We start from the raw sequence: 10420 nt of genomic DNA on the forward strand, positions 1-10420 counted from the left end.
GAAGGCTTGATTGGTTACTCGTGAAACAGGGATGTCAGTTTCTCAGGTTTGTTTTATGGAACGTACGTGGAAGATATATTCTAGTACGACTAAGTTATATATTGAGAAATTCATCTGATGGTTATCAAAAACGCAAAAAAAAAAGATATCAAATATCCGTAGTTTTGGAAGTTATCAAAAACAATATGGAAGAAAAATATCTACGGAAACAGGGGAGTAAACCTGATCATGTTTAATTCTAGATGGAAGTTACGTGGGATTAAAAGGGAAGATATTTGTCTCATAAGATTTTATTACGTCACAGAGACAATTTGGGAGGTTTAAAACAATCCAGAAACGTGTAAGGTGAAGCAGCAAAGGAAGGAAAGACCGTGTCTTGTGGTGAAAGAAAAAGAAAAGATTTCTCGGGATTTAATAACCCTTTGTGTATATAAATACGAGAGGAGAGTATCAAAGGGGTGATAGAGAGTTTGGGGGTAGGTTTAGAGGCAGAGAATCACGCTGCAGGTGGAGTTGCAGCAACAACAGAGAATAGGAAGAAGAAGAGTTGCAGACGGCATATAGAAAGTGTCGTTCTCAAGAACCCTAAGCTGAAGAATATTAAGCTGTGCAGAACAGTCGTATTCTAGGGTCTTAAATTTCTGATGCTGTAACAGTTGATTAGTAACGTATATCTTCAGTATTGCAACACCAGCTGTAACGGTGACTTCTCTAACATCTATACACCGTTGCAGATCTGCTATTTTATATATTCTCTTCAATAAAAATACCTTTTGAGCCATGATTTATTATTTTGAACCCGTTTTTGATATGAGGAGCTAAACCCCATTGCTGAGGCAATAGAGGAAACTATTTTTCTAACAAAAAGTGGTATATTCTTATTTATTTATTTATTGCAATTTTTTTTATGATTGTTTTGCCTTGAGTGAAAATTGTTTGAATGATTCTTGCTAAGAAATTGTTATTTCTTTTGATATAGCATGCTTGGACCTAGGTTTTTGATGATCTGTGATTGGATTAAATCACTATGAATTTGGAAATAGTGGAATCTTAGCCTCAGTGTTCTTTTAATATTGATATCAACTTTGATTGAGTTTGCTATAATTTTTAGTGAGTTTTCTATTTTAATATTAGAATTTAAGTCTAATTAATATCCTTCACAAGTTCGAGAATTGAACCACTTTTACCACTATCTACAAAACACATCAATTTTTGGCGCCGCCGACGCGGACTTGTTTTTAGGGTTTTAGATTTATTTTTATTTTTTATTTTTGTTCTTTTTTTATGTTTTTGGGTATTTATCTTGTGTCTACAGGTTCTGGATCATAAAGAAAATTGAGCCAAAGAGTTTGGTGATTTCATAAAGACTTGGAGCTAAAGATTAAAGCAAAAAGAACAGAAAAGAAGACAATTTTATTTTAGACAATTTTAGTTTAGGGTTTGTTTATTTTATTTTAGAAAAAAAAACTGTATTAGGGTTTATTATTTTTGTAATTTTTCTTTACTTTTTGGACTTTTGGACTTTGGGACATTTTTTTATTACCCTACGGAAGGGTACTTTAAATATAAGTTGTTTGCAGAGAAGGAGGACAATTACGATATTGTCTCTGCACCTTGGGTTCGTACACTAGACATCGGAGTCAGTGGCCCGAGTCGACTACAACCGATGCATCCCCCGTCTGGAACGGGAGGTAAGATTCTAAACACTCGCGAATCCCCTGTCAGCGAGTTAGTGGACTCCTTCGTATGTATATATGTTGAGGACTGAATACGGACATTTATTTTTCTAGTAAGGGCAAGGCCTGGCCATACAAGATAAGGGTTCGGATTTCATCACCGTTCTCTTCTTGCCCGCTTTAGGAACACGTAACCTATGCGAACCTAAGCCTAAAATTTTGACTAGAACGAGACCGATAGGGTAACGAGATTAACAGGAAAGTCATTCGAAAAACATTGGTTACTCTTTTAAGCATACTTCGAAGTTCTTGACGGTTTCTGTAAGTTGAATGCGTGACTGCGCCGCCTTGTAATACCGGTGAGGCCTTGGGTATCAAAGCTCCACCGAGCTTCCCTCGCCTCTATTCAACTTACGTTAACTCGGATTGATTCCAGAGGGGTTTGCTTAAATTGTAACGAATTCTCGTTCGAAGGATTAAAAGCTTGTCTAGAAATAATCTAAGTGGATCCATCATGCTTTTTGTTTGGTAGAAATCAATAGGTTTGATTTGGTTGAGTCGGCCTTGATATGTGTTTGCTTACCCTTCCAATTTTAGAAAATTCTATTGTATGCCTGAACGTAAAAGAGACTCACTAGGTAGATTTGTTAAAGAGAAACCTAGTAGTTTGAAGCGTCTCGATTACCTTAATCTAGAAAGTCTGACTTTTGAAGAGTCTGTTTTTGAACGTCCTTTGACTGAGGAGAGAATTCATGTTGCTCCGATAGCGCCAGAAATGACAACTTCGAAAGCTTTGTTGAATCCAACTAGGACTACTCGTCCTTCGTGTATTAAGTTAGCTGAAATGGAGGCACCCTATGAACTGAAACCTGGGACCTTTTTAGGGAAAGAAAATGAAAACCCTTATTACCATGTTAGGTATTTTGAGGAAATTTGTAGTACTCTAAGAATTAGAGGCTTAGATGATGATGCTTTGAAGCTTAGGTTATTCCCATTTTCCCTGAAAGATAAGGCCAAGTCGTGGCTATATAGTTTGGACTCCGAGTCAATTGAGACATATGAACAACTTACATCTGTCTTTTTCAATAAGTTTTTCCCTAGGCACAAACCATCGTCTATTAGGACGCAAATATGCACATTTTCACAACAAGAGGGAGAATCTTTATATAGGTATTTGGAAAGGTTCAATGATTTATTATCCCAGTGTCCTCATCATGGTTTAGAAAAGGTTAGGCTAGTTCAGATCCTTTATGAGGGTTTAGATTATTCCACAACGACCATGGTTGAGTCTTTATGCACTGGTGGATTTGAAAACTAAATTGTTGATGCGACGATGGAATTTTTTAATGAAATCGCCGAAAAAAACCCAGCAATGGGAAAATAGTAGGGCACCCCAGAAAACAATTCTTTTAAGTAGAGGAAACGTTAATAGGGTAGAAGGAGGCTATGAATCAGATGCAAAAATTGGTGTTATAGCAAAAAGGTTAGAATCTTTAGAAGTGGGCCAGACTAGTGGTAGAGTGGAGCCTTTTTGGGAAGGCCAGAATATTGAAAAGCAAGCCAATGCTCTTTATAATAACACTAGATTTGATAACCGTCAAAAGATTGACCCATATTCAGAAACCTATAATCCTGGTTGGAGAAACCATCAGAACCTTTCGTGGTCTAAGGGCCAAAGTCAAGGTCAGTTTAGTAATTCTAATGCTCCCCAGGTTTTGGCTATACTAAGAATCCTTCAGGACTAGCTCAGTTTCAGAATCAGTCAGATAAGAAAATCCTAAGTTTAGAGGAATCTCTCGCCTTGTAACTCAGCAAACTGCAAAATTTCAGTTATCCGTAGAACAGAGTCTACAAGCTAGTAACAGGATAGGACAAGAAAATAGTCAGGCTATTTCCGAGTCAAAAACCCAGGTTGGTCTGATAAGTGATTCTTTGAGAGAAAAAGGTAAGTTTCCTAGTCAAACACAACCCAACCCTAGAGGAGTTCATGAATTAGGTGCAAAACCATCGAATCGATTGAATGTTGTTAGAACCCTTAGAAGTGGTAGAGTTGTAGACAATAAGGTAACCATGCCCGATAGTGAACATACTGTAGTTCACCCCTCAGAATCTCACCTCTCAGGACCAGTAGCTGAAGAGACTGATAAAGTTTCTGATGATGTGAATTCGATTCCTGAAAGGTATGATTTTATGCCTAGAGCCCCATTTCCTCAGCTATTAGTACCAACAAAGAAGGAATCAAACTTTAATGACATAGTGGAGGTTTTTAAGCAAGTTACCATAAACCTTCCTTTATTAGATGCAATTAGGCAAATTCCTGCTTATGCCAAGTTCCTTAAGGATATGTGTACGCGAAAGCTAAAACTTAGCGTCCATAAGAAAGCCTTTTTAGCTAGTCACGTAAGTTCAATCATTCAGAACACCACAACTCCAAAGTACAAAGACCCAGGTTCTCCTACCATTGCTTGCACAATAGGTAACTTCCGGGTACAAAAAGCTTTACTTGACTTAGGAGCCAGTGTGAACTTACTGCCATTCCATGTATATTTACATCTAGGACTTGGTGAAATTAAACCTACTCAGATGACACTGCAGTTAGCTGATAGGTCTGTTAAAATCCCTCGAGGTGTTATCGAGGATGTTCTTATTGAGGTCGACAAGTTTATTTATCCAGTGGATTTCGTGGTCCTAGATACCCAACCTGTCCCTGACCCAGAGAACCAGATACCTGTGATTTTAGGTCGCCCATTTTTAGCTACGTCTAATGCGATCATTAACTGTCGAAATGGTGTGATGAGTTTATCTTTTGGTAATATGAATACGGAGATGAACATTTTTAATGTCAGTAAGCAACTTCATGATCTAGATGACACATGTGTTGAAGAGGTGAACATGATAGAAGCCTTAGTTCAGGAGTCATTACCAAACATTTTGTCTGAAGACCCATTAGAAAGTTGTATATCCCATTTTGGTTTAGATTTTGACGACGATAACACTATTAAACAGGTGAATGCTCTATTAGATTCTACCCCTATGTTAGACACTGATAGATGGAAAGCTAGGTTCGAACAGTTACCAGTTTCTGAGACTACCCTAATTCCTTCTTTAGAAGAGCCCCCAAAGTTGGACCTTAAACCACTGCCCGATACTCTAAAGTATGTGTTTTTAGGCCCATATGAGACTTTACCTGTGATTGTAGCTTCCGATTTGGATAATGATCAGGAAATTAGGCTAGTAAATGTACTTCAAGACAATAAGGAAGCTTTAGGGTGACGTATAGAGACATTAAGGGTATAAGTCTACTGTTGTAGCATCAGATTTCAATAGATGCGAAGACTCCAAACCTTCTAGGGAGATGCAACGTCGACTGAACCCTAACATGAAAGAGGTAGTTCGAAAAGAGGTGCTTAAGTTGTTAGATGCGGGTATTATTTACCCAATTTCAGACAGTAAGTGGGTCAGCCCTGTTCAGGTTGTCCCCAAGAAATCAGGTATCACTGTAGTCCAGAATGATAATAATGAATTAATCCCAACCCGAGTGACCACGGGATGGCGTGTGTGTATTGACTATAGGAAATTGAACAAGGTCACAAGGAAGGATCACTTTCCCCTTCCTTTTATCGACCAAATGCTAGAGCGATTAGCTGGACATAGTCACTATTGCTTCTTAGATGGCTACTCCGGTTATAATCAGATCGTTATTGCCCCAGAAGACCAAGAGAAAACCACTTTTACCTGTCCCTTTGGTACCTTTGCGTATAGACGCATGCCTTTCGGGCTATGTAATGCCCCTGCAACTTTTCAGCGTTGTATGATGAGCATATTTTCTGATATGGTAGAACGGTTCTTAGAGGTCTTTATGGATGATTTTTCAGTGTTTGGTTCATCTTTCGATGAGTGCTTGCATCATTTGACATTAGTGTTGACTAGGTGTAAGGAAAAAAATTTAGTGCTTAATTGGGAAAAATGCCATTTCATGGTTAAATCAGGAATTGTGTTAGGGCACATCGTCTCTTCAAAGGGTATAGAGGTAGACAAAGCCAAAGTTGACCTTATTAAGACTTTACAGGTCCCAAAAACCGTAAAAGATATTAGGTCATTCCTAGGGCATGCAGGTTTTTACCGTCGATTCATTAAGGATTTTAGCTTGATTTCTAGACCTCTTTGCAATTTGCTTGCAAAAGATGTTAAGTTTGTCTTTGATGATGCTTGTTTAGAGGCTTTTGAGAAGCTTAAAACTTTACTCACTACTGCCCCGATAGTCCAGGCACCTAACTGGAACCTACCCTTTGAGATTATGTGTGATTCTTCAGATTATGCTATAGGCGTCGTTTTAGGACGAGAAAACAAATTACTTCATGTGATTTATTATGCTAGCAAAACTCTGAATGATGCCCAAATGAACTATACAACTACCGAGAAGGAACTTTTAGCCATCGTGTTTGCCTTGGATAAGTTTAGGTCCTACCTATTAGGTTCTAAGATCATAATCTATACAGATCATGCTGCTTTGAAATACCTTTTATCTAAGAAGGATACCAAACCTAGATTGATTAGATGGATCCTTTGTTACAGGAATTTTCCCCAGACATTAGAGACAAAAAGGGTGCAGAAATGTAGTAGCAGACCACTTGTCTAGGCTAGTTGTTAGTTCCCCTAGTGATTCCCTTCCTATAAGGGATATTTCCTGATGAACAATTGTTCTCTGTTTCCCAATCACCTTGGTATGCAAATATAGTGAATTATCTTGTTACTGGTCGAACCCCTCAACATTGGGGTAAGCAAGATCGTTCTAGGTTTTTAGCCGAGGTTAAGCATTTCTTTTGGGACGATCCTTATCTGTTTAAGTATTGTCCGGACCAGATTATTAGGAGATGTGTATCTGAGAGTGACCAGTCTAGTATTATCTCCTTTTGTCATGAACATGCATGTGGGGGTCATTTTAGTGCTAAGAAGACTGCTGCTAAGATTTTGCAGTGTGGATTTTACTGGCCTTCGTTGTTTAAAGATTCCCATAGTCATTGTGTTTCTTGTGAGCGTTGCCAGAAGTTAGGAACCATTTCCCGTAGAAATATGATGCCTTTGAACCCTATTTTAGTGATTGAGGTCTTTGATGTGTGGGGCATTGATTTTATGGGTCCATTTCCTATTTCGTTTGGTTATCTTTACATACTTGTCGCTGTAGACTATGTGTCTAAGTGGGTTGAGGCGGTTCCGTGTAAAACGAATGACCACAGGGTCGTAGTCCAGTTTTTGAAAGAGAATATACTTACACGTTTTGGTACGCCGCGAGCTATAATTAGTGATGGAGGTTCACACTTTTGTAATAGACCGTTTGCTCTTTTAATGAAACAATACGGTATTACCCATAAAGTAGCAACCCCATATCACCCTCAGACTAGTGGTCAGGTAGAGGTTTCCAATAGGGAAATTAAACGTATTCTAGAGAAAACAGTTAATCCAAATAGGAAAGACTGGTCGTCGAGGCTTACTGATGCCTTATGGGCTTACCGTACTGCGTTTAAGACACCCATTGGAATGTCACCTTATCGTTTAGTGTTTGGCAAGGCATGTCACCTGCCTGTTGAGTTAGAGCATCGAGCCTATTGGGCTATTAAGAACTTAAACTTTTCACTTGACAAGGCAGGAGCTCAAAGAAAGCTCCAGCTCAATGAGTTGGACGAGATTCGTAGAGATGCATACGATAGTGCTAAGGAGTATAAGAACAAAATGAAACTTGTGCATGATAGGAATATTTTACGAAAGTCATTTTCTCCAGGTCAAAAAGTTCTTCTGTATGACACTCGTTTGCATCTATTCCCCGGGAAGTTGCGCTCTCGGTGGACCGGTCCTTTTGTGGTCCGTACTGTTTTTCCTCATGGCGCTGTTGAGATTGAGACACCAGATGGTAGTAGTTCTTCGAAGGTTAACGGTCAGCGATTGAAGCCCTTTTTAGAGCCTTTTCCTACAGGTGATGTTGAGGAGGTCCCTCTGGAGGACCCTGTTTACCTTGATTGACCATCGAGGCGATTTTGTATGTTGTATAATATTTTTGTAGGTTTTTGGTTACACTTCACCCAGGTACTATCTTTCCGACTTCTCTCTTTACTATTTCCTCATGTTACTTATATTTTTGGTACTGTTCTTTGATTAGAAACATTGAGGACAATGTTAGATTTAAGTTTGGGGGTGGGGTAGAACTTTTTGTTACCTTTTCGTTGCAATAAATAAACTCCAGAGCCTAGAAATTTATCCCTATTAAGGATGGCACTAACCAATCTAAGTGGATGGAAGCATTTTGGTTGTAGGAGTTGAGGAACCAATCTGACTAGATGGCAACATCTAAAGAGTCTATTCATAAAAGCACAAAGCTCAGGTGTTAGAAATAACATGATAGTTTCACCATATCTCGTTGAGTCCTTTTCACTTCTGTTTTTATTTTGTTTTGTTTTTAAACTATGTTTCTCTAAGTAATTAGGTGGGGCTCACGATTCAAGTTGTTACCAATGCTAGGGTGAATTAGAGTGATTGAGATACCAAAAAAAAAAAGAAAAGAAATTGAGACCAAACCATCAGACCAAATGGAATAAATTCAATAAAGTCGACCACTGGAACCCTTGTATATGCCAGTTGTGTTGACCTAGAGTTAGGATTATCGACCACTGGTACCCTTGTATATGCCAGTGTGTTAATATTAGTCAGACTAGTATCTCAGTCCATTAGGATAGGTTCATTTTAGCGGAGGCCTTCAAACAGATATGAGAAACACTGTTCACCTAGTAAACATCAAAACCGTCTATGTTTTTCTATATCCATCTTCTTGATCTATCCATGTGATTAGTTTTGACTCCGGATATTAATGTCCATAGTGCGACTATCTGAGTAGATCTATGTCACTTCATATGAATTTTAGTATGCTTGAGTGCGAACTCGTGTACAACAATTGGAATTTCGCATCAGGGTACTTCCTCCTGTAGTCAATAAGTATGCCAACCAAGGAGATTCTTTAGTGTCTTCCAAGGTTCTGTGTAGATAGCTAGGTTCTGGAGTATAAAGGTTTTGTGGGTATACCTCTGGTAAGCCCTCCGGAGACAACACTCCGCCACTAGAGACGCCTAGGGGTTTAAAGGCTTATTTCATACGCTAAATACAATCGACGATGCCTGCGACAATGAGTTAGGATTTTATTTTTGATTTACTCGAGGACGAGCAAATAATAAGTTTGGGGGTATATGATAGACACATTTTCGTGTCTGATATGATCTCAATTATATGTATTTTTAATGCTCAATTTTGTATTTATTATGGTTTTTTATGTCTTTGTAGGTGTTTTTGAAGGAATAAGCATTTGCGGTGAAATTGGCTCGAAAAGTGGTATTTGCGCTCGTGGGAGAAAATCACTAAAGGCACCCCTCATTTGGATAAGGGGCACTCACTTACTAAGGGGCACCCACTTGCTATTTGCACCCCAGGGCACCCAGCTGATAAAGACACCTCATCAGAGGTTAGGGGGCATCTCTTCTTCACGGTTCAAAGTTAGCAAATAGGCGGGAAATATGGTTTGAAATTCCAGTAACAGCGTACTTCACTGCATTGGGTTCTGGCAATGGTATATCGGATTTCTTTGTTGATTTGGGTACATGTGGGCCTAGTTGGATGAAACAGGGAAGGCGGTTGAAGGCTTGATCGGTTTCTCTTGAAACAGGGATGTCAGTTTCTCGGGTTTGGTTTATGGAACGTACGTGGGAGATATATTCTAGTACGACTAAGTTATATATTGAGAAATTCATCTGATGGTTGGAAGACGCAAAAAAAAGATATCAAATCTCCGTAGTTTTGAAGTTATCAAAAACAATATGGAAGAAAAATATCTACGGAAACAGGGGAGTAAACCCGATCCTGTTTGATTCTACATGGAAGTTACGTGGGATTAAAAGGGAAGATATTTGTCCCATAAGATTCTATTACGTCACAGAGACAATTTGGGAGGCTTAAAACAATCCAGAAACGTGTAAGGTGAAGCAACAAAGGAAGGAAAGACCGTGTCTTGTGGTGAAAGAAAAAGAGAAGATTTCTCGGGATTTAATAACCCTTCGTGTATATAAATACGAGAGGAGAATATCAAAGGGGTGATAGAGAGTTTGGGGGTAGGTTTAGAGACAGAGAATCACGCTGCAGGTGTATTTGCAACAGCAACAGAGAATAGGAAGAAGAAGAGTTGCAGACGGCATATAAAAAGTGTCGTTCTCAAGAACCCTAAGCTGAAGAACATTAAGCTGTGCAGAACAGTCGTATTCTAGGGTCTTAAATTTCTGATCCTGTAACAGTTGATTAGTAACGTATATCTTCAGTATTGCAACACCAGCTGTAACGGTGACTTCTGTAACATCTATACACCATTGCAGATCTGCTGTTTTATATATTCTCTTCAATAAAAACACCTTTTGAGCCATGATTTTTTATTTGAACCTGTTTTTGATATGAGGAGCTAAACCCCATTGCTGAGGCGATAGAGGAATCTATTTTTCCAACAAAAAGTGGTATATTCTTATTTATTTATCGCAATTTTTTTTATGATTGTTTTGCCTTGAGTGAAAATTGTTTGAATGATTCTTGCTAAGCAATTGTTATTTCTTTTGATAGAGCATGCTTGGACCTAGGTTTTTGATGTTCCATGCTTCGGATTTACACTTGTTATTTTGAGAATCTACTTGTTGCAATAGTTTAGAATCAAATTGAACGAA

The 10420-nt window shown here is 38.6% G+C and overlaps 1 pseudogene; it reads right to left on the reverse strand.

The window, feature by feature from the left end:
- Window positions 1–2797: 2797 nt before the first annotated feature.
- Window positions 2798–2897, reverse strand: LOC113354721 (annotated as a pseudogene).
- Between the last annotated feature and the right edge of the window lie 7523 nt (window positions 2898–10420).

This window comes from Papaver somniferum, chromosome 2, assembly GCF_003573695.1.
Source record: "Papaver somniferum cultivar HN1 chromosome 2, ASM357369v1, whole genome shotgun sequence".
Classification (NCBI taxonomy): domain Eukaryota; kingdom Viridiplantae; phylum Streptophyta; class Magnoliopsida; order Ranunculales; family Papaveraceae; genus Papaver; species Papaver somniferum.